Source organism: Mus caroli, chromosome 13, assembly GCF_900094665.2.
Source record: "Mus caroli chromosome 13, CAROLI_EIJ_v1.1, whole genome shotgun sequence".
NCBI lineage: Eukaryota > Metazoa > Chordata > Mammalia > Rodentia > Muridae > Mus > Mus caroli.
Genome location: NC_034582.1, coordinates 47,307,650 through 47,331,602, shown reverse-complemented (window position 1 = coordinate 47,331,602; position 23,953 = coordinate 47,307,650). Strand labels below are relative to the sequence as shown.

The window sequence follows — 23,953 nt, the reverse complement described above, 5'->3', positions numbered from 1 at the left end:
CAGCACAGATTAAGTGCCCTGCTGACTCGGCTGGCACATCCCTACCTTGGGGTGCCCAGAAGTACACTGGGGACACTCTTACCCAGCAGGGGTTCATGCAGCTGATATCTGCAGCCACATGGTGATCAAGACATCCTTCTAAGGTGGGCACTGAGCACAAAGTAGTCCCGTGGCTACTGGCCTTGTTAAAAGCAATGCTGAGTCCCAGGCCTGAGAACCTGAGAATATCTACTTACCTTGCGTCAGTATAGCAAAAAAAAAAAAACTTCAAAAGGGTAGTCAAAATGAAAGTCAAAACATCCCTCCATGGGGCGGGGGAAAAAATTCCACCAGTTTCTGGAATCCTGGGACAGGGGGCCAGCACCTTTGGTGCCTGCAGGAAGGAGGCCTGTAAAAACAGACACGAGCGTTACCAGATCGAACCAAGGCTGGGTGTAGCAGAGGCACCAGTGGAGTGTGGGGCTTCTGTTCTTGACAGCCTCACCCTGCCTCAGCACCTCTGGACAGGAGCAGGTTTGCAAGGCAGTAAGCATCCTACTGGCACAAGCTGGAACCCACCAAGAAGAAACCCTCTTTTTCTCATAGGTACCTGTAGAGGGTAACCATAACACTTGCAGGGATGCCCACAGGGACCTATGCCTCCTACCCCCAACTCTCCTCATCAGGGAAAATTTGTTCCCGCTTGTCCATGGCCCCAGTCCCCACCCAAAATGTTCATTCCTTTCTTCTCAGGTGCCCGACTGGAGTTTCCTCTGAACAGACTCCCCCTTTTCCTCATGCCCTTTCCCCTCCTGTCTTTCTTTTCTTTCTGCCTTCCCTGTGTCCCATTTGCCCTTCCCCCCTCCTCCCTTTATAGCCAGTTGCCACCCTGCTAGACTTACACAGTCTCTGCACTGGTCAGCGATAATGTTGGTGAGGAGGAGGGGGCAAATTGATGAAGACCCTGAGCCCAGTGAGACACTCAGTTCTCTCACTGTGGGCGTTCCATCCCACATGTCCTGCAGAGGCTGGAGGGATGTAGCGTCATAAGGTGGAAGCCATGTGGACCACATCCTTCTCCAGAGGACGAGACTGGCCTCATGTTGAGCTAAAGGAAGGAGGAGCCGTTAGCTCAGACCCAGCAGCTAGAGGAGGGGTAGGGGAGCTGGTGCCTGCCTCCCAGGGTTGTCTGAATAGCAACAAGTTGTGTGAGCAGACAAGCTCCAGGAGTCCTGGCCAGGCTCCTCCCTGTAGCTCTCAGTCCATACCAGGCTGAGCCCAGCCCTGTGGTTTGATGATCACAGAGCTGGGCTTGTTTTCACCCCTTGAAAAAGGACACAAGAAAAGGATTCTATTAGTGACTTTGACACAGTCAGGTCTTTAGCACTAAGCTAGCCCTGCTGGACCACAGCTCTCTGCCTGATTCTTCACACCTGAGCCTATGTTCCCCTTTCCCCAAGCCCACATCCCTCCTCCCTCTTTCTTTCCCACTCTTGCCTCATTCCTTAGCCCCTGCTCACACCCTCTGCTCTCTGCTCCTGGCTCAACTTCCCCAGAGTTCCCATTAGGGGGATGCAGAGGAAAAGCTCCCTCTGGGGTCACAGACAGCATAGGGTCCATGCCCTCTATACATGGGCCCATCCCGTCGGCAAGTGGTCATGCCTGTGCTGTGCTTCCCATGAGACCACAGTTCCCTCCCCTTGTTGTCTCTCACCTGGGAAATGTGCTGTTTTCCTCTGAGATAGAGAGGCAACAACATAGAGTGTGAAGCAAGTGAACAATCTGCACCCTGCCTTCTTCCAGCTCCTTCGTCTATTTGGTGTGGGAAGCTGTGGGGGCCGCCTGGCTGCGGTCAGTGCTCACTGATGATAGAACCCAGTGACCAGTGATGGCTCTTCAGAGGACCTCCTCCTGTCACTCTCCTCTTTTGTTCTCCTGTCCTGGGGAGGGTTCATGGAGATGATGTCATCAGGTGATGTTTCATTGGATCCCAAGTCAAAGTGAATCTCCTCCACAACGCTGCAGCTGCTCACAGCATCCCCGGCTGCACAGTGTGGGGTTGGATTGGAAGGACGGGCAGCACGGTAGGTCAGGTAAGCTGGGCCTTGAGCAGCCCTCGCTCCTTCCTTTCTCATCCACCTCCTGCAGTTGGTCCTTCCCAGACGAGATGAAAGTGGGAAAGAGGCAGATGGTAGGAGGACCTGTAGGGCTCATGTTTGAATGGCGCTTCACAAACTTCCCTGTTGGATGAAAAATGTGTCCATGGCTTAATCAGTATCTCAGTACAGTATATGTTCCCGTGACCTCATCAGGCTTTCTGTTTCCTACAGACTCCATGACTTCTTGGACTTTGTAGCTCACGGTGCCTATGGCTTCCACAATCTTGGCAATTGGAATTATTGGGGTGATCAATTGGGAAAGCTGGTGGCAAAGCTTCATCACAGAGACTTAGCCATGGGTACCCCATGGGGATATCCTTTCCTCAGGACCTACAACAGACAATAGGATAGAAGGGTTCCCCAGTTCTGACAGGCTTGGTGGTCTCAGGGGCCTGCGATTAACTGGTGCAGATCTGAAAGGCTCAGTGTCTTGAATAGTGTAAACCCAGCAGCCATAGTGTAAATCAGGATGCCGGGACTCCACATGTCCATGGGGAGTCTATGACAGCCTGAGCCCTCCAATAGCTCTGGTGCTAAGCGAGAATGTGTGTGGCAGACTTCTTCTGAGATCTGGCCAGCAGTGACTTTTATGGCCATCCCCAAGTCTCAAAGTTCCATCATTTGAACACTGACTCCATCCCCCACCTATGGGCTCTAGCAACGAGCTCACCTTTCTGGGAGATCTGCTGTGAGCTCCAAGTATCTCAACCATTCTCGTCAGTGTTTGAGGCTAGGATGTCTCTAGCCCCAGGAAGTCACTTTATGAACCTTCCTCCCCAGCAGACAAGCATGTCAGTTGGCCTACCCTCACTCACAAAGGCCCAAATGCAGCTTCTTGGCAAAGAAGGTTCAGTTGGGCTCACAATTTTGGAAGCTTCCGTTCACACTCCCCTCTTTCCATTGTTTGAGGCCTGAAGTGACACATTATGGCCAGAGTATACAGTAGAACAAAACTCACTTCGCAACCAGGCAGCCAAAGGAAGAGGGTGCGGTGGGGGAGAGAGAATCTGGCAGGTGTGAAACATTGGGATTCTACAGCTCTCTCCCAGAGAATCTCTTCAGTGACTCAAAACGCTCTCACTGAACCCAGCTCAAAAGGCTCCCCCATCTCAAGTGACAGACACAACTTTCCATGCTTTGGCTGGCTGGGCTGTTCTACAATCAAGCAAGAACAGTGCCTTCTGGGAGGATGGCTGAGGTGCCCACCCTTACTTTTTCCCTCCTGCCCTGAGCTGTTATAATACACTTGGAAGGCAGCCTGACAGCAGAGGTGACAGGGTTGTAGGAGAGCTGCCAAGGGCACAGCTCTCACTGGCACTATATCTGAGATGCAGGTAGGCTCTTGGCCTGTTCCTCTCATAATTCTTTACCCACGGAATTCCACACAGCAGCTTTTGTAAAAGCCGGAACACATCCCTCCAGGTCTTTTGCCTTTTGTGTGTCAAACTGTTTTGTTTCCATTTCTTCTTCCCTTCAGAGTGCGTGACTTCCCCCAAATATGGAACCGGAGGTCAACTCTGCTTTAGACCAACGAAAAATCAGTTCCATGTGTACGCTGCCCATGATTGAAGGAGCCACTACCAAAGAGTAGAGACTAAAACATCCATGAGCTGTGAAGCCGGTCAGCTGAGGATTCTCCTGGCTCACACGCAGTGCTAATTTCTACTTGATACGGCTTTCCCCTGGGAAGCAGGAGCTGTTGAGTCAGGGGATAGTAGTCTGTGTGTGGCTCCCCATGCCTGGGTGTGGAGAAAAATGCCTGTTTCTTAAACTCTCTATTCCCAGGACACACATTGCTTCAGGCCCCACTGAGTTCGATAGGACAGCTGGCGCCATAGCATTGGGCCACTCCACTGGGCCAGGAAGCATGAATTAAGGAAACAGCACACTTCCATTGGCCTAGGAGCAATCCCAGGGACCCAGCCCAGTTTGATTTCATCCCCTGCATGGACTGGAGATACTTTACAGCACCCTCAGCTCCTCTAAAGACAAGCCTAAGGAAGAGACAGGCAGGGAGTCAAAACACATTGCACAACGGTGTTGAAATATCCACATATACAAGTAGCTGGGTTTAATTACATTCATGATAAAGAGAGCTGATTGGGTGTTAAGAAGTGACCTGGTATGGAATACCAGTTCAAAGCTAACCCAGCAAGTGGGCTGCAGAAGAGCTGTCCCCCCTCCCAACCTCCATCTAGTCTAGCCTGGTTCCTCTGACCCCAGGCTAGCCAAGGGCAGCCTCCTAGCTCCCAGTCTTCCCAGTATTTGGTCTTCCTGGCCTTGCAGCCCCCCTACCGAGATTATCAACTCCCCTGAAGTGAGCCCTCTGCTCCTCAAGGCTTTGACACTTGAGTTCTAAGTCGTCCATCATTCCCCAGTGACAGAGACCACAAGTGGTGCTCACCAGACACCCTCACAGAGCACTCCAAGTGGTTACATCTTGTCTCCAGTGTCCTTGACCTTCTATAGAAAGGACAAGACAGGAAGTGGAGACCCCATCCTCGCAGTTTCAGGGATGGAACCTGCTCCTTCACACTAGGAGGTGACCTGCACCGTGGGGACCTCTGCTTCTTCACACTAGGAGGTGACCTGCACCATGGGGACCTCTGCTTCTTCACACTAGGAGGTGACCTGCACTGTGGGACCACTCCTTGGCTGGGCTTCCCACTGGTGTGTGCATCACCCAAAATCCCTTGACTCCTGTCCCTTGTCTCTAATTGTTTGCTATCTTGAGCAGCTGCCAACCCCCAGAAAGCATGGCTTTTCACCAGGCAGGATCCCACGGGAACCAAATTTATGTCAGTAAGTGTTGGCGACGTTGTTGAGCTGCCCCACCTGGTTTCCAAGCAGCGTAAAGAGCACTACGGGAGACTGAAGGCCGCCGTGCTGTCCAGTAGGATAGTGTGTTCAGGAGAGCAGCCGAGACCACAGTGAGAAGAGGCTCTGGACTCCCTGAGCAGAAGCGCCTCTGTCACGGGGAAGACATATTTAGCCAGGGTTCAGATTCATAGGCAACAGAAAGGTGCCCATAAATGGTGTGCTGATGTAACTTTGGAGTTTGGAGAACTGCATTGCTAAGATCCCTCGCTCAGTCACCCTGTGTGGGCACAAGCACGGGACATTTCTTCCTGATGTGACAAATCCCTGAGGCAAGAAGGCTTATTCTGGCTCGCAGTCTGAAGGGACACAGGGCCTTTGTTGTGGGGAAGTCACTGCAGAAGGCATGGAAGGTATGGGGAATAGGGACAGGAAGCCAGCCGGTCGCAACTGGCTGAGCCTGAACAGGAAGTGGGGCTGGGTTATAAACCTCAAGAGCCCGCCTCTGGTGACTCATTTTCTCTAGCCAGGATCTACTTCCTAAAGGTTCCACAACATTCCCAAATAACCTCCTCTCACGAGGAACAAATGTTCCAAACACGTGAGCCTGAGGGACAGTTCACATCCAATCACAATAGCATCTCTCTCCCCAGCTCTGCTCCTCCATTTTATATACAGCATGTTTCTCTCCACTCAGGGGTTCAAGGCTCCCCTACAACACAGTTGGGCTGTGAGAGCAGAAAACCAAAGAGTAGATTACAAGTTAGAGCAGTCCATGGTAGCGCACTGTTGGTAACATTTGCCAAGGAGAACTGAGGAGCCTCCAGGGAGGGAACACCCTTACCCCAGTGCCTCTTGCTGGAACCAAGTTCTGCAGAGAACGCTCTGTGCAGGGTTCCGCCTGCAGGCAAGTCACATCTTCCTAGATTCTCACGTTTCCACCCAGGAGCCTTTCCCTGAGAATGATTCATCCTTCGTGATCATATGCCAGAAAGATTTTGCTGAAGGAACCCTGTTATAGCTGTCTCGTATGAGGCTATGCCAGTGCCTGACAAATACAGAAGTGGATGCTCACAGTCATCTATAGGATGGAACACAGGGCCCCCAATGGAGAAGCTAGAGAAAGCATCCAAGGAGCTGAAGGGGTCTGCAACCTTATAGGTGGAACAACAATATGAACTAACCAGTACCCCCAGAGCTCATGTCTCTAGCTGCACATGTAGCAGAAGATGGCCTAGTCGGCCATCACTGGGAAGAGAGGCCCCTTGGTATCGCAAACTTTATATGCCCCAGTACAGGGGAAGAAGAGCAAGAATGACATCAGAAAGATTCAGGAGACATGAAGGATTTGGGAGGATTTGCCAGGGCCAAGAAGCGGGAGTGGGTGGGTAGGGGAGCAGGGCAAGGGGAGGGGGATGGTATAGGGAACTTTCTGGATAGCATTTGAAATGTATATAAAGAAAATATCCAATAAAAGAATTTGGTTTGTAACTACAAAAAAAATGATTCATCCTGTACTTCATCCAAAGGGCGCTGGGGGGAGGGACAGACATAAGAGCACGGAAGGGGCTCTGTGGACCCACTGTTACAAAGTGGGGCCCACCCGGACCTTCACCTGCACACTGGGGCAGGCTGCATCCTAGGAACCTATGCTATGCAGCAGAAATAGGATTCTCTTCCTAGTTTTACAGGACCAGCAGAAAAGACAGTTCCCACTCGGGAGCCGGCACTGCAAGCTTGCCTCCTACCTGCTGCTGTTTATCTGCAGCCAGCAAGCAAGCTGCCAGCTCAGATGAGCAGGCTGCATGAGGACCAGGCAATTTCTCTTCCAGGCAATTTCTCTTCTGGCACTAAAGGCAGAAAGGGAGGGGAGGAGCAGCCTAAGTGCTTTTGAGGCTGCACAAGCATGCCGCATGTGGTCAACAGCCCATGCTGTTAGCGACGGGAGAGACGTTTTGTACCAGCCTGTGCTCAGAATGGCTCGGCCCACTCCTGATCTGAGGACAATCTGGTCAGAGCACAAACCCTTGGTCTCTGTCAGTACCACTTCACTGGGAGTGGGCCCATCTTCCTCACAAATGGGGTTACTGCGCTCTTCAGAGCCTGAGAGGAAAAGGAATGTTCTAGCTTGGGCTCCAGCTTCCTCTCCTCTCCCCAAAGCCCTGTAACTCCCCCTCCTCTCTGTGCATGCATGTGTATACATACTTGTGTATGTGCATGTATGTATGTATGTGAGTGTGTGCCTGTGTACATGAGTTAATGATTACATGAATGTGTGCCCTTGCGTGTGCATGCACGGTCATGTGTGCGAGTGCAGGTGTGCAAGTGCCACGAGGCATATGGATGCCAGAGGCCAACCTCCACTGTTAGCCCTCATCTTTCCCCTTGCCTGAGGCAGGGTCTCTTGGTTTTTAGCACCATGGTAGCTGGCCTGAGAGAGAGAGCTTCAGGGATTCTCCTGCCTCTCCTAGCTCATCTGAGATGTGCTGCTCTTATAAATGCCAGCTACCACTACAAGGTTTTACATGGATTCTAAGGATCCAAACTTAGGTCCTTACACTCTAGCTGTGTCCCCAGATCAAAGTCCTAATGGTACCTGTTTGCAAGAACGCATGTGAGTATACACACACACACACACATACACACACAGCCTTGACCTGACCTAGGGCCCTTCCCCCTTGTGACCTTAGCAACTTCCTCTTTCACCACAGCACCCGAGGGCTGCACCCAAGGCACCCTGTGCCTGCCTCTGCTCTCCTATTTCCTCTGTTGCTCCCTTGCCTCTTACCCCACATCTGGATGGGAGGCTGGACGCTTCCCAAAGATGCTCTGGGGCTCTTCCAGGTGGGCAGTCTCCCAAATCCTTCATGTCCCCTGAATCTTTCTGATGTCATTCTTGCTCTTCGATGTCCTCTGTCTGAGAGCAGGGTCTCTCTCCTCCCATCGCCTTGGCTCCCTGCCTAAGTGAGGAGTCATCAGTCGCCTAAGTCCCTGAAAACTATAGTATCAACCTCAGAGTCTGTCTCCTGCATGCAGGGTAAACTTGGTGTGTGTCTTTTTCTAACAATCATTTTCTCTCCATGCAGTGGCTTGCTGCCACAAGAGCACCTTGGGGTTCCTCAGACTGTTCTGTGATCCACCTGTTCATACATACCCTCTATTCCACCTCCATCTTACTACATCCCTCACATCTGCATGTTGATGTAGCCAAAGTAGCTTTGCATAGATGTGGGACCACTTAGCTTGCATTATGGGGAAAAGACTAAGTGTGTGTGCGTGTGTGTGTGTGTGTGTGTGTGTGTGTGTGCGCGCGCGTGCGCGCGTGCGCGCGTGCGCACGGGCACTCACACACATATGCTCAGACGCACATGTGCACATCCTCACACAGCATACATATATGTGTAAACACACATGAATAAGTATATGGGAAAAGACACATAGAAACAGGGAAATAGAGATGGGAAACAGAACTTGGTGAGGTCACTTCCTGTCCTCTAGTCCTGCCTTTCCCAAGATAAGCAAGCAAGCTTTTATCCTTCCTCCAAGATTCTAAATTCAGACTGATATAAAACCCAAAAATGTTCTGAACAGCCTTAGGCATAGAAGAAAGTCCCAGCACTGAACAAACACATCCCCACGGGCACGCTCGGAAGAAAAGCAAGCAGCACGCAGCAGAACTGGATTTGGCCTTGTGATGGCCTTGGATATTCACTCTCAGTCTACCTGCAATGCATGCTGGGAGGAAGAAAAGAGAGGCATGAGGGAACTTGTCATAAAAGCAAGTATGACCTCAAAGGTGCTTATTTAGCCACCCCCACCTTCCATCCCTCCCCTGGATAGCTGTCCCGAGTCATAAGAGGTTCTTGGCTAGGGGTGAAGCAAGGAAGAGAAGAGTCAGGTCCACAATGGTGAAAAGACCATTCTCTATTTGACTTATTCCCTGAGAGTATATCATGTCCCCCCAGAAGAGAGTCCCCACAGAGCATCCTCTTGATGACCCTGGCACCCTACAGACTTGATTCCACTATGCTAGACACAGACTCTTTATCCATCTAGGACGCTGCTCAGCAGGATGCTAAGAATATAGGTTTTCTTTTTCCATGCGCTCAGAATGCTTGGTGCCCAGGGAAAACCCAGCAAGACAGTCATTATCCAAGGTGATAACTGCACAAATAAATCAGTCTTCAGGACAGAGCTTCAACAGTGTTGGGGAGAGGTTCCGTGGGTAACTCTGAGGGGGCTGGGGAGATGCGTGGGGGTAAGGTCTTTACAGTGCACATATGACCATCTGAGCTTGGATCCCCCACACCCACATAAAGAGCCACTTCTGGTTGGTGCATGCCTGGAACCCCAGTACTGGGTAGGGGCTCAGAGAAAAGTGATCCTTGGCGGCTCACTGCTCAGTCCAGTCTACCAGAAATCAGCATGTGAAGTGCAGCAAGAGATCCTGTCTCAATAAATAATGTGAGTGGTTACTGAGGAATGACACTCAACATTTACCTCTGGCCTCCACATATGCGCCTACCTCAACGTGTAGCATGTATAGCTCATAAAGACACAGACTTAGACATGAACAATAAAATTTTATAAACAGGGAGCTTTTAAAAGTGAACCGTGCCCCTGTAGAACTTTCTAGATTTCTCCTCCAGGAGAAACAATTGGAAAGACACCGCCGAGTGGGCCCCTCCCTGAGACCTACAGATGGCTGCATTCTAGGCCACGAAGCGGAGGGCTGCTCCATCCTTCTTGGAACACTTCAGATAACACAGAACTCAGCTAGAGGTCTGAGCCTCAGCTGCAGGAAAACAAGTTCATTGTTTCCTCAAGGACTGGTGCACTTCGCTTTCTGATGGGGTTGTGTCCCCATAACTAGAGAACATCATCGCAGCAGGCACAGAGCAGTAGAGCATCCGTTCCCCCCCTCCCAGGGGGAGGGGGCAGGGCTATTGGAACCAACAAGAAGCTAAAGCCTACTGCCTCTGACCAGCATCTTACATTAAAAAAAAATGGTCATATAGGATATCACTATCCCTGAAAATACAAAAATTTAAAACCCGAGGCATGGTTTCCTCTGATTGCCTATAGTTTCTTTAAACGATCATGAAATCAAATGAAAAAAAGAGATAACTTTCTAAAACCACCGTATGCCAGGAACCACGTGCATTAACTGGTCCCTTGGCAGTAGCGGGCTGTAGAGTATGGAACTAGGCAAGGGCAAAGAGCCAATACTCTGTAGGCAAAAAGACAGCACTAAGAACATGTGCGAGATCAGACAGTACAAACACTGCAGGAGAGGCCACGAGGACAGAGGCTTAGCTAGAAAAGTATTTATTAGCATTGACCAAAAGGCTGAGGCGAAATAAGATACAAGGAGGGCTCCTCGATTCCTGTGTGCGGAACTAGACACACAAGACACTCTCCACTGCAGGAGAGTCTATGGAGAAATGGGAGGCCAAAGGACAGACAGATCATCTCTTGGTTTCTAGAACTGAGAGGGGGCCCTCAAGATAACTACGATATGACTCTAAGCCAGCCAGCCATGAGCTATACAAATTTTAAGCTCTGAAGATTATGTCAATATGATGACATATATACACACAGACACACACACATACGCAAATCAGTGGTGTGTGGAGCTGAAAGAATATAATCCCATAACTAAAACTTCAACCTAAATTGAGGTCAACATTGAAAGGATTCGCTAGCTCACAGAACAAGAAGCATGGCCTTAGAGCCACTAAAGGGTGACTCATCCCACCATGACACAGACAACCCATGCTTCTTGGTAATCACCCCAACATTTGTAGGATTTGACTAAATTTGTAGGATGCTAAAGTCGTGGTGGTCCTACAGTCGTCCGGGAGCCCGGGTAAATAAAGGTCTGATGTCCCTACGGTCTCCCTATGGCCTCAGTGTCTCCTATCGAGAATAAGGAGCGGGGCTCAGAAAAGCAACTCAACAGAGGGAGTTGGATCCTATGCAGGGACGCTCCCATCCGACTGGCACGTACCTACTGGGCCTGGATCCCAAGTCACGTGAGAGGATGGACCAACCTGGAACCTTGACAAGAAATAAGGAAGTGGCTGTAGGAGGAAATTGAGGCGTTCCAGGTGAAAATGCAGAGGTTTTAAAAAAAAAAAAAAAAAAAAAAGGAGAAGGAAGGGCCCAGTTTAATGGCGGTTTGACAGGGTGAACCTGTCAGGAGACTGAGGTGCAGCCAAAGAGGAGGAGGAAACCCAGGACGGAGGGCAAATAGGCTTCACCTGCTGTTCTCATTTGTCCAGAACTCCGCAGAGCATGCATGCAGCACGCAGAGGCTGTTAGTCACCCGAACCCCGGGTGTTTTGGTGGCACAGTGCCAGCAGAAGCTAGATTAGAGCGATGACAAAGTGACGGGGAAGAGAAAACTGGAGACAGTTGTAGGCAGCCCCTGCGGGAAACCCCACCCCCGCAGAGTGTAGGGCAGGCTTGATGTTTCTGCTGGGCTTTAATTGATGGAAGAGGCTTACTGTAGAGAGAAAGAGAGGACTAAGCAGGGAGGAAAAGAGATGGTGGATGGGAAGATAAGAAACAAGACCGCAATGTTTTGGAGAGAGTGGCAGGGACGGGCCTTAGGTAGGAGGAAGCAGCTCTTCCTACCAGGCTGGACAGGCAGGCCCTGCAAGGCTGTGATGGTTAATACTGTCGACCTGACAGGAGGGATCCAGAGTCTCCTAGGAGACAAGCCTCTGGGCATGCCTACCAGGGAGCTTCAAGACCGAGAGGGAAAGTTTGCCCCAAATGAGGTTAGCGCCATTCAATGGCTGGGGTTCACAGACTGCATGAAAGGGACCAGAATTCATTATTCATTCATTCATTCACTCACTCACTCATTCATTCATTCTCTCCCTCCCCCGCCCCACTTCATCCTCCCCCTCCTGCCTCCCCCTTCCCCTCTCGCTCTTGTCGCCATGCTCCCTCACTATAATGGACTACGTCCTCAGACTGGCAGCAATAATCCTTTCCTTCCTCAAACTGCTTTTTTTGGGGGGGGGGGATTTGCCACAGTGAGAGAAGAGTAATTCCGACAACAGATGTGTGGAAGGGACTGGTCTTAAGGGATGAGTGATGCCCATGTGGTGGCTCCTGTTTTCAGCACAAAGGCTGTTGTGCACTCTGTCCACATCTCCGTGAGCCCAGGGCAAGAGCAATCAGCTGAAACTTAAAACTCCCAGGTTACTCTCAGGAGTTCTCAACAGCTATCAACCACCCTGCATCCCTACGTCCTGAGCCACCTGAGGAAGAAGAATTCAGACTCGCCATTGGGGAGGAAGCAGAAAGATTATATTTATTACTGACTTGGGTTAGAGAATATGCTGTACCTCTGCAGGGAGGACTCACTGGCATCCATCCGAGTATGACCGGGCCAGAGGCAGCACAGTTCTGACCCCACAAAGCCCAGCAGGAGAGACAATGGGTTAAAGAAACGTTTAGCCCCCCAGGATGGGCAGAACTTCATCAAGAAATGACAGAAGCAGGGAAATCACACCTGGAAGGCTGAGGCTAAAAATGTAGCCAGACCTAACCAATGGGGAGAGGAAAATGCATTGCACTGAATGTTGACATCATCAAAGCTAAGCGTGCTTACCTCAAAAATATAGAAAAAGAAGCAGATGTAAATAGCAACACTTCCTCCAGCAGAGGCAGGAAGTGACACCCCACCCCAATCTATTAAATGATCCCAGATAGACCAATTAAATTAATTCCAAGACCACTCACTCTGTGACCAAGATGGAGCCTGCCCTCTTTATACCATGCCAACCTTTGTCCTTCAGTTCCACACTCCAGGTCCCCACTAAGTCCATAAGGAGAAGACACATTTCTGTGCCTTGTGCAAAACACCGGGGGGCGGGGGTTGGGGGTGGGGGGTGAGGCTCAAAGGACATGGTCTGCAGCTGATGAGTCCCCAGACAAAGACGCTGCATCTCCTGGCAGCTTCCAATTTCTAAAGCTTATGCAGACACCTGAGAGGGTTTGAAGACCCTTTGAAGGACACAAATTCCCTTAAGAGAGAAGTGGATACCACAAGTGACCCCTCACCTGGAATATTGATTTGTATTCCATTATTCAATAGTTCCCTGGATAACAAGTGAAAACACTAATAATAAGAACCGCCCAGCTCAGGTACTTCTACCAGTAAACTCCAAGAAACATCTAAAGAAGACATGATACTGATTTTTCATATTCTCTTCCAGAAAACAAGAGGGCAGATCTGTGGTTAGGTCATGAAGTCGGAACTCTCATGACTGGGATTAGTAGATCTCAGAGCCTTAGGCCTGGCGGTGCAGGATTGTAATCCCAGCTTTAGGGAAGCTGACATAGGAAGATCAGAAGTTCAAAAAAAAAAAGCCCAGGCTATACAACCAGACTATCTAAAAAGTGCGAGAGCCTTCCTACCCTCGTAGCACGAGAGCTACTAAACCCACCGTGGCCTTGGTCTTTGACTTTCAGCTTCCTGGACTATGAGAAACATGGGCTGGGGGACAAGTCACTTAGGAAACACCGATCATGCAAGCATGAGGGCCTGCACGCTCTCCAGAACCCACATCAAAAGTCAGGCAGGGTGGCACCGACTTGTATCCCCATGCTGAGGAAGTAGAATCAGAAGGGAGCTGGTGCTGGCCAGCCATGTTAGCCTACTCAGTAAACTCCAAGTTTAGTGAGTGACCTGATTCAAGAAACAAAGCTGCAAAGAAAAACAAAGGTGAGTGGCTTCCAAGAAAGATGCCTGAGGTTTCCCTTGGCTTCCACATATATGTTTGTACATCTGTGTGCATAGGACATCAGCAATGCATGCTTATACACACACTCATGATAGATAGATAGATAGATAGATAGATAGATAGATAGATAGATAGATAGATAGATAGATAGATGATAGAATAGAAACAATTTTGTTGTCTAAAAGCTAGCATGTGCTAGTTTGTCACAGCAGTATAAGTGAATTAAGACAGTGTCCTGGCACAAGCTGGTATGGGAACAAGTCTGTGAGAGAGCCACAGAGTCTGAGCTCTCTGCCGAGTCACGGCAGACTACCCCACCCTGCCTGGAACCTAGGGTTCCTACAGGCGTATTCCCTAGAGTCTTAGCCCTCCCATCCTCCCCCAAGCAGACCGAGAGTTACTGTTCCTAAGCAGCTCTAATCAGTAGCTGATTAGACTGGAGACATTAAGCTACAGGAAAATGCTTGGTTTCTGGTTACTTCTGAGTGCTCGGTCTCAGAAAGTGCAGCCGAGGAGCACTTCACCATTGAGCTGTTCCCCAGAGGTGTCCCGTAAGTAATGGGTGTGGGAGCTGTGGTGCTAAGGCGAGCCAGACCACAAACATCAATTATTCAGGCAACCAGCTGTGAGAGAGAGACAACACCCTGGATTCTCTGAGGCCCTTGTCTCCCGTGAATATATAACAAGGAGGGTCATTGACCTTATCTGGTGTCACTGACAATTATATGAAGCTAATCGAGGAAGCAGGCAGTGTGTACCCACGGTCTCTGACAGCACAGAGCCTCAAGGATGCCCCTTCTTCCACACTCTCTCTCCTCCACGCCCACATGTATGCCTCCTATGGCTCTGAGCTACTTGGACCTACAATCACACAGAGATGCTCAGAACTTTCCCCCCTGGAGATCTCAGCCATCACAAGGCAATCTCAACAAGGGCTGGTATACTGAAAGTCTCTCTGTAGGCTACCTGGTGGCCACTCTTCCCAATGATGAGAGAGGTAGGTGGCACATGTTTGATCCTTTGTGCATGTTCAGGAAGGACACAATGAATGATATTTGTAACTTAGGGAGGTAAGGATGAGAGGGATTAATGTAAAGATGGTGGGTATCAAAGCAGAGCCAAAGCAGGGGGCATGGAAGACACACACGTGTGTCTGATGCTAAGAACTGTCACAAAAGTCTCTGCCAGAGCCAATAACCTGTCCTAAAAGTCACCACAGCCTACACAGAAACCATGTCTACGAGGATATCTGTCTACCAGCTGTCTATCCAAACCTGAGTCTGCCACGTGTGTTACTGAGTCTTAGGGTGAAGACTATTGTTTCAGAAGCATTCCCTCATGCTGCCTTTGAACACTTGCTCTTGTCTCAAACTCCCTAACTGGACAGTCAGTGGCTTCCCATGAACTCCTTGTGGGTCTTTCTCACAATTCCTTTCAATAGGTGGCCCTTTTCTATGAGCATATGGTTTGAGGAATATCCTAGTTCCCTTTCTGTTGCTATAATAAAACATCCCATCTCAAAACAACTTAAGGAAGGAAAGGTTCATTGGAGTTGTACTTCCTCCTTACAATGTATCACTGAGGGCATCTAAGGCAGGCACTCCAGCAGCCAGCAACATCACTTCTCCAGTCAAGAGCAGAAAGTAATGAACGGGCGTCTGTACTGGCTGGTTTTGTGTTGTCAACTTGACACAAGCTGGAGTTATCACAGAGAAAGGAGCCTCCCTTGAGGACATGCCTCCACGAGATCCAACTGTAAGGCATTTCTCAACTAGTGATCAAGGGTGGGAGGGCCCATTGTGGGTGGTGCCATCCCTGGGCTGGTGGTCTTGGGTTCTATGAGAAAGCAAGCTGAGCAAGTCAGGAGAAGCAAACCAGTAAGAAACATCCCTCCATGGCCTCTGCATCAGCTCCTGCTTCCTGGTCTACTTGAGTTCCAGTCCTGACTTCCTTTGGTGATGAACAGCAACGTGGAAGTGTAAGCTGAGTAAACCCTTTCCTCCCCAACATGTCTCTTGGACATGATGTTGTGTAGGAATACAAATCCTGACTAAAACTGCATCCTTGCTTTACAGCTAGTTACCTCCATTCACATACAATTCAGGGCCCCTGCCTAGGGAATGGTGCTGCCTATACTGGGCTAGGTCCTCCTACATCAGCTAATAATCAAAGCATTGCCCCCACAGATGTGTCTGCAGGCTGACTGGATCTAGATGATTCCTCAATTAAGACTCTTGTCCCGGGCGGATCTGAGTTAAGAACACAAGAGCATACTTGCCCTCCTCCTTTCAGAGAAATTCATCTTTGCAGAATGTCTCTTTACTATTTAGGTGTAGAGCACCAAGCAGGGTTAGTGTGATGAGAAAGGAAGGCTTCTGAGATCTGCCATTTGAGAGAACCTTCCAGAAAGCTGGTGGAGGACTATTCTTCCTCGAGGCTACTGTAGAGGCTCCAGGGTACCATGAATACACGCCTAAAGAGGAAGGGGGCAAAGAAAGGTTCTAAACATGACTGGGCAGAGTAGATGGCAATGGGGGAACAAGCCAGCACCCTGGGGAGGTAGAAATGCTGCTGTATCCTGCCTGCTACCTCTGGGGGTAGGAATGGGCAGCCTGAGATCCTCAGGGGAGGTGGTGGGGAAGAGACATGCCTCACGATGGACACCTTGAGCTCTCTGGAGGAGCCAGTGAGGGCTGTCTCCCTGAGGCAAAGTCCTGGCTTCCACAAGCTTTGACAGCTGAGAATTCGGTCTCATGCAAATGCAGCTATGGGTGTGGGGTATCCCCGTCTCAGTAAAATGCAAGTGTTCTCAGTGGATCCAGACTCACTCATGGCCTCAGCCATGTGGGCAGGGAAGGTCACCAGAGTGGCTGAAAACTCACAACTCCACAGTCCCCCAGCTGCCCCAGGCTGGCCACTTGTTTTCCACTAAAACCTGGTGCCTGAACTGTCATTAAATGGAGTCAGGAATGTTTCTGCTAGAGGTTGTCTGAGCGCTCCACTCTCAACCTCACTGGGTTTGCTGAGAGAAAAGGAGGAAGAATGTGTCCAGAGCCTGTGGCTTCTGGGCCCTGAGTCAACAAAGTCTGCCCTTGCAAGCATCCTGGAGATTGGAGAGGGGGGGGGGGAGGCTCAACAGCTAGCCACCCCTTCTGGAGTATCCAGCCCATGGCCTCTCTCAGCTCTGATATGTACAGAGGTACAAGAGATAGGCCAGCTTTCTCTCTCAAGACTGTTCTTCAGGCTGTGAACATAAAAGTAGTAAGCGTGGTATCCTAGGATAACTACTGTAGGCTAGATAAGAGACAGACAGACAGATGATTGATAGATAGATAGATAGATAGATAGATAGATAGATAGATAGATCGATAGATAGATCGATAGATACTAGAGTGTGGAGATAGCTTAGCCAGTACAGCGCTTGCTGAACAAGCACAAGGACCTGAGTCAGACTATAAGTAACCACTTAAACTCTGAGCGTGGCATCTCACATCTGAAATTCCAAGGTGAGGGCAAATGGAGACGAGAGAGTTCCTGGGATCACAAACCAGATGATCTAGACATTCCATGAACTTCAACTTTGGTAAGAGACCTTCTCTAAGAAGATGGATGGATGGATGAATGAATGAATGAATGAATGATGATGATGATGATGATGATGAAAGGTAATACAGATAGCTGAGGAAGTTACTGGGCATCGATCTCTGGCCTCTATAGGCATTCACACACACACACACACGCACGCGCACTCGCGCTGCATGAAATAAAAAATAACTACGGGATGGGGTGAAGATGTGGCTCAGTTGGTAGAGTACCTGCTCAGCATGCATGAGGCCCTGGGTTAGAGCCCCAGTACCACATAAACCAGGCATGGCGGTGCATATCGGTAATCTCAGCACTTGGGAAGCAAAGGCAGGAGGATCAGAGGCTTAAGGTTGTACTGGGATACATAGCAAGTTCAAGGTTAGCCCAGCCTGTATTATAAGAAGATTTTTCAGGAGGGAGGGAAAAGAAGGAAGGAAGGGAGGAAGGAAGGAAGGAAGGAAGGAAGGAAGGAAGGAAGGAAGGAAGGAAGGAAGGAAGGAAGGAAGGAAGGAAGGAAGGAAGGAAGGAAGGAAGGAAGGAAGGAAGGAAGGAAGGAAGGAAGGAGGGAGGGAGGAAGGGAGGGAGGGAGGGAGGGAGGGAGGGGAAAGAAAACTGCTTGTTGAATTACCTTTCTGCTTGAGGTGTCACACCCCACAGATCCTGGACTAGGTTTCTGTAGTCAATTGCTTTTTTCTGGTATACATTAGACATGCAAGAAACAGTACTGAGTGAGTGAGTGAGTGAGTGAGTGAGTGAGTGAGTGAGTGAGCAATCACCAACCCATAAAATCAGTCAGGTGCAGCCCCATGTCTGGCTCCCTGGAGCCTGCCTGTCCAGGCTTCACCCCATGGGCTCACTGCCTGAAGAAAGGCACACCTAATAACAGCAGCAGCAGCAGTAGTCACCTCAGCCTCTCTTGTTACCTGAGGGAAGGAAGGATGCTGGTCTCTTCCAGGCAGAGGAAGCACCTGGCTGCAGGGACAGGTGACATGAAATACTGCTGAGACTTCCAAAGAGCAGGCACTGCCGCTGGCCACCCCTACTCTTTCCTGTACCACACTGAAGCAATCAGAAGTGGGGAAGCACACCCACCATGGTCCTGTGCCACCAGTGGGGGCATCCTCAGAAGTCCCCAGAGAAAGAAGGGGAACAGACAGATGGCATGGTATATAGTTGTAACCACTCCTATGCCTCTGAGCTAACCTCCTGCGGTCCCTTAGGTTCTCTGTTCCAGAAAGCAGGGCTTGTGGTCTCAGGTGGCTGGACTCAGGAATATGTCCCATCTAGCCATGACATAAAAGCAGTTACTGTGTCACCCAGCCAATTGACATCATCATGAGCGGTGCAGGGATTGCCAGCACACACTTAAATTCAGAGCATGCTAGCTTTGCAGCACTGGACAGAGGAAAGGCTAAGGTGGAGGTGGCCCAGCCTTTCCTTCGCTACCTCACTCTGCGTCATCTTTGTGGCACTGGACACCTGGTGGTGATAAATCAACGCTTCTTTTAGGCCCCAACCTGGGAGCCTTTGCTTATGATTAAAGCAGGAGCAAGATGGTTGACCTCACACATATAACAAATGAGCTGACAGCCCCAAAGGCCAGAGGGGAGAGCAAATCCTGCCCCTCGATCTCAGGACAGTCTTTAAGCAAGAGCAAGGCCACAGTCCCGCCCGCCCCTGCAAGCAAGACACACGGAGGCAGACCTGTCCCCATGAGTCAGTGAGGTGCTGGATGTTCTGGATGGTTGAGCCCCTGGACGGTCGGTCCTGTGTAGCCCAGGCTGATCTTGAACTTCCTGTAATAGCTAAGAATGACCTTGAACTCTTGACTTTCTTGCCTTTACTTTCCAAGTGCTGGGATTTTACTAGCACGAGCATTCTCCAGCAAACATACCTATCACCCCAGCCCAGATCCGTATTTTGAGGATCACTGCTGGTCCCTCTGGTGTGCTGGCCACTTCTTCTACCTTGACCTCTCCAGACACGCCTGCATTATCCAGACGGTCTTCCAGCTTGGAATCTCTATGAGAAGAGAAAGTTTCCTCGCCCAGAAGTACCATAAAGGAGTAACTGGGATCATAGGCTTCGCCACATAGCAGTCAGTGTCCTAGCTGCATGGGGCTTGCCCAGTTCTCTCTAACCCTGACTCTCCAACATACCAGTGCAACCAAACAGCAGAGCCATCCATTCCCTGGTCGTGTTTCCCCTCCCCAAACCACCTTTGTTTCATGTCACTGGTCAGTATCAGTCCTACTTCCCAAAGAGTGCTCAGTGGGCAAGTTGGCTATCCTGCAACCCAACACTCCCACAGAAAGCCTCCATTGTCTCTGCCCTTGGTCAGAATACGTCATGATAGAGCACACCATCACAGGGATATAGAGAACCAGTCCAGGAAGACTGGTAGAGACAAGAGGATTGAACAGAAGTGGGCTGAGCAAAGAAGTTGTGACATTCTCCTAGAAGTGGCCAGGCTGCCAACTATCCCAAGACCTCGAGTTACAAGGGCTGCTCTCGAGTAAGTGTCTGTGTGGGGAGTGGCAGAAAGAAGCTGGAGTCTCTCACCCATATGCCCCTGCAAGGGACAGCAGAGCTGTTCCAGCAGCTGGAACAAGGAGGATGAGGTGTTAATGTGGGAAGCATTGTATCACAAAAGCTCTTTCAAAGGGACAAGTGATGGATGGAGTGGCCTGGCTCCAGGAGCCAGAGAATTCTTTGCAGCATTAACAGCAATGCACAGAAAACCTCCAAGGCAGGCTCGCCACACGAAAGTCAACACACTCCCCTGCCAGGAAGCCCAGTGCTGTATGTATGCATTCCCCGGCTCGCGCTTCTGCTATGAAATTACGCTTCTAATTTTAGCCTAAGTACAACCACACAGTGAAATCAAAGATCTTTAAGTAGCTTATGTTAAAACACATGGGCCCGATGCCCAACCCTTCCCTACATCATAGAGGAAGTCATTGTCTGCTTTGAAACCTTTCTTTCTGGTACTTATTTCTGTACGTCTACATAATCTACTACTCTAACACTTCCTGACTAGGGGCATTTTAGTGTAGTTTCTGCTATGGTAGGCAAGTTCTTCCTCTCACATCTCCCGAGCTCCCTGTCTCCTCTTCCCACAGAGTCCAAATTGGTACCATGAGGCTCAGACTGCTCATGCTGAGTCCCAGGCCCTGCTACCAGCATGCCCCCTTTCTCACACAACTTCCACGTTCATCTGTTTTTCCAGGAGTTTAGCATTGCCTTATGTTTTTATCTGTTCAAGTTTTCCATGCACTCCCTACAAACATTTCAACAAGTTAAGATGGCGGCTTCCTGCCTCAAAGATGTTTCCAAGTATTCAAATATCTTTATTTTTTTCTATTGGACTTCTGTGATCCTTCCCTGTCTCACTTGAGACTCTGTTTTAAGAATTTCATTTTGTTTAGTTTCCTTTCTTATTTACAGTACATTACACATTCATTTAAAAGGAAAAGTTCAGGGCAAAAGAGAAGAAATAGGAACATAGTCTGGTTGATAGACAAATGATAAATAGATGGTAGGTAAATTAGTATTGATAGATGACTTATAGAGTGTAGATAGATAATAGATTATAGAAGAGAGAGAATCAATAGCTAAGTAGATGGTAGATGATTGATAAATAGATGGTAGTTAGTTGGTAAATAATAGGTATGGCTTTCGTGCTTAAAAATGTACATTCCCCTTCCCTCTTGACAAATATCTGGCACCTCTCCTTCACCCTCATACTGTTCTTTCCCTGTGTGTACACTGCCATCTGACTTCTAAAACCATGTTCTCTAGGTGTCTGGCCCCTATTCAGTTCTCTTCTACAACATACCTGCTTTGCTTTCTGATTCTGTCCTTCTGAGGCTTAGCCTTCCAAAAGATGCTCCATAGCCTCTAGTGGTCCTCAACTCTTCATCCCTGGTTCAAAGAGAGGCATTAAATAGTTTGGAACCTGAGAGGGTAGAAGTCAGGGCAGGGTTTTCTAGGCTATAGAGAGAGACCCATCTTATGGCTGCCCTTGGTAGCTCCGTCCCTGGGGACCATTATCTCTCCAGTATAGTCCCAGGTGAAGGCAGGGTGGAAGTCAGCCCCTTTTGCTTGGTCTTCACAGGCTGTCATCCCTAAGGCTTTCTCTGTTCTCTGTGAGATCCACTGTCCCCAACCTAAGGGGAATACAATGTCCCACCAGCAGGTGAATGTCCCACCTACATAGAGGTTGGATTGTGCCCTCCACCCCAAATTTCAAATGTTAAAGTTGTAACCAACATGTCAGAAGGGGTCATGACTATAGTCAGAGACGGGGTCATTGCCAATGTAGTCAGTGAAGAAAGGGTTACCTGGCTGAGCCCAAATTCAATGTCCTTACAGAAGTGGAAGCTTGAACATGTGCACACCCAAGAGAGGAGGACACTGTAGAGAGATCAAAGACACACTACCGCAAGCACAGTAGGTGATGTCCCCTAGTCCTTCGGGAGTTCCTCTTGATCTTGGACTTCTGGCTTCTGCAAGTGGCTGATCCTGAATCCCTACAGTTCTGGTCACCCAGTATAGTACTTTGTGCCAGGCCATCTCAGGTTGACATGTTGCAGGAGCAAGAACTGCAGACCACAGGTATAAGCCCCTGGTGATGGATGGCCACCTCCTAAGGAGACAGCAGGACCTCCATTAGTGTGTGCATAGGCACCTCACACAATGTGTTAAGATGTTCTCCCTGTAGTGTCTGAAGACCTTCCCACTGTCCTGTCACGTTAGTGGGACTCTTTTGGATTCTAGAGGTTTTATCCATAGTCACTTGGTCCTGGGGCTTGGGGTGTCCAGTGGCACAGGGCATCATGGGGGTGTTCTTACCTCATGGTGTCTCATAAGCCAAAATAAAAAGGGAGAGGCCAGAGTCCCACTATGCCCTCAAAAGCACATGGCGAGGTGACAAACTTCCTTCCAATAAGACCTATCCTATCACCCAAAGGTACCAACACCCCCCAGTAAAGCAATGGGCTGGGACCAACCCCTTTTAAATACACTGGCCTTAAGGGCCATACAAACTAAAAGGAACTTGGAGAGAGAGGGGCTGCATCTGACTATAGTTTATCTGTCTCTCCCTAACTGGGAGTCCCCTTGGGTCTGGGCAACCCAAAACCTCCCATTTTTTTTTTTGGTTAGAAGCCTCCTCTGAGACTATAGCTATTACCCAGACTGTCAAAGTTATTGGCATTCAAAATGGCCACCTTCCTACAGATAGAAAAGGCAGCTAGGATAAATTTTACAATAGCCAAACACGCGATATGAGAAACATTTCTTAATGATACGGATGGATGGCACAGCATACCACCACCAGAGCTCCTCAGTTCCCCACCCAGGAATGTGTCTCCACCCTTCAGGGTAGGCAGGAATTACTGCTCCCTTCTGACCAATCTGTGGAACAGGAAAAATTCTCACCTGCCAACAGAGACAGTGGAGTAAGAGATGGAGGCAAAGCCAATCAGAACCTCAGTTGGGTGTTCCACGTGCTCTGGGCGTGAAATAGGGGGAGGGCTCGTGTCTGCGTTCCTCTCCTCAAACCTGACACCGCAACTCAGTCTGAGAAATTGCCAAGCATGCTCAGCTGGCAGCTGGGATGGAATCCCATGGGAACCCCCCCCCCCACCCACCCACCCGGGCCTGGAACTTCCTCTAAAGTGTTCAGGGTACGGAAGGGAAAATAGGACCTGGGAGGATCTACTGCAGACTGGAGGAAACCATCGAACTGCAGTGATCTACCACGGTATGGAAGCCTGAAAGGAGAGAAGAGAGAAACTTAGCAAAGCCTACAATTCCATCCACAGGACTTCCCAACGAGAAGACACTCAGAATTTTGTCGTGTTTTGTTTTAGGGGTGTAGGGGTGTAGGGTGTGTGTGTGTGTGTGTGTGTGTTGGGGGAGGGGTACACGTGTGTGAAAGGCAGAGGACAACGTTGGGTAACTTCCACAGAAATGCTAGCCATCTCCTTTGAGATGGGATCTCTCACTGGCTTGAAGCTCACCAATGAGGTCAGACAGGCTGGCCAGTGTGTTCCAGGGTCCTCCTTCTTAGCATTGGAGTGACTCTGCACATGGCTTTTCTTGTGTGGCACAAGAGACCTAAAATCACACCCTCCTCCCTTCCAGGCAAACACTTAACTAAGTCGCTCCTGAAGCCTCTTTTCTGATGTTTATCTTAGCATGTATTAACTATGTGTACTAACATACTTCATCATATTTACCCCATTAACTCCATTTCCCCTCTCTCACTGATCCCCTTTTCCCAGAGCGCGCCCTTTCTACTTCCATGGATATTTGTTTTTGGTGAACCAAAGGGTTTCGTTAGGGGTACTTACAGGAACACTGGGGAGGGATCATGCACAGGAGCAAGGTCAGTTAACTCAGGGACTACAGCACTGAAGAAAATGTCTCTCTCCCTCCCAATGTACAGTAACTGCCGTTAGATCGTTAGGGAGGGGTTAGGCCTTGGGTGCCCTCCCCCCCCCCCAGGATGGAATGTCAGAGGGCCCAATCTTGTGCAGGTGTTGTACAAGGCACAGCTCCTGAGAAAACTAATCACCTAGTTTCTTGACTGTGGCTGTGAGGTAGGTGGCTTGAGGCTGAGGAAAGCTGGGTGAGGTCTCCATG

The 23,953-nt window shown here is 49.6% G+C and overlaps 2 long non-coding RNA genes across 3 annotated transcripts; both read right to left on the bottom strand.

Annotated features, from left to right (window-relative positions):
• Positions 1 to 236: 236 nt before the first annotated feature.
• LOC110308139 lies at positions 237 to 21,950 on the bottom strand. 2 transcript variants are annotated; one of them, XR_002379523.1, is made up of 6 exons: positions 21,646 to 21,941; positions 21,141 to 21,226; positions 4,974 to 5,106; positions 1,694 to 2,219; positions 882 to 1,303; positions 261 to 388 (listed from the first exon to the last, which is right to left on the bottom strand). It is a non-coding gene; the product is annotated as an uncharacterized LOC110308139 (long non-coding RNA). The 2 variants fall into 2 exon arrangements; XR_003834672.1 differs by lacking the exon at positions 4,974 to 5,106 and having other exon boundaries at positions 237 to 388; positions 21,646 to 21,950.
• Positions 21,951 to 22,781: 831 nt separating this feature from the next.
• On the bottom strand, positions 22,782 to 23,737 carry LOC110308141. The gene is made up of 3 exons (XR_002379525.1): positions 23,662 to 23,737; positions 23,014 to 23,079; positions 22,782 to 22,885 (listed from the first exon to the last, which is right to left on the bottom strand). It is a non-coding gene; the product is annotated as an uncharacterized LOC110308141 (long non-coding RNA).
• Between the last annotated feature and the right edge of the window lie 216 nt (positions 23,738 to 23,953).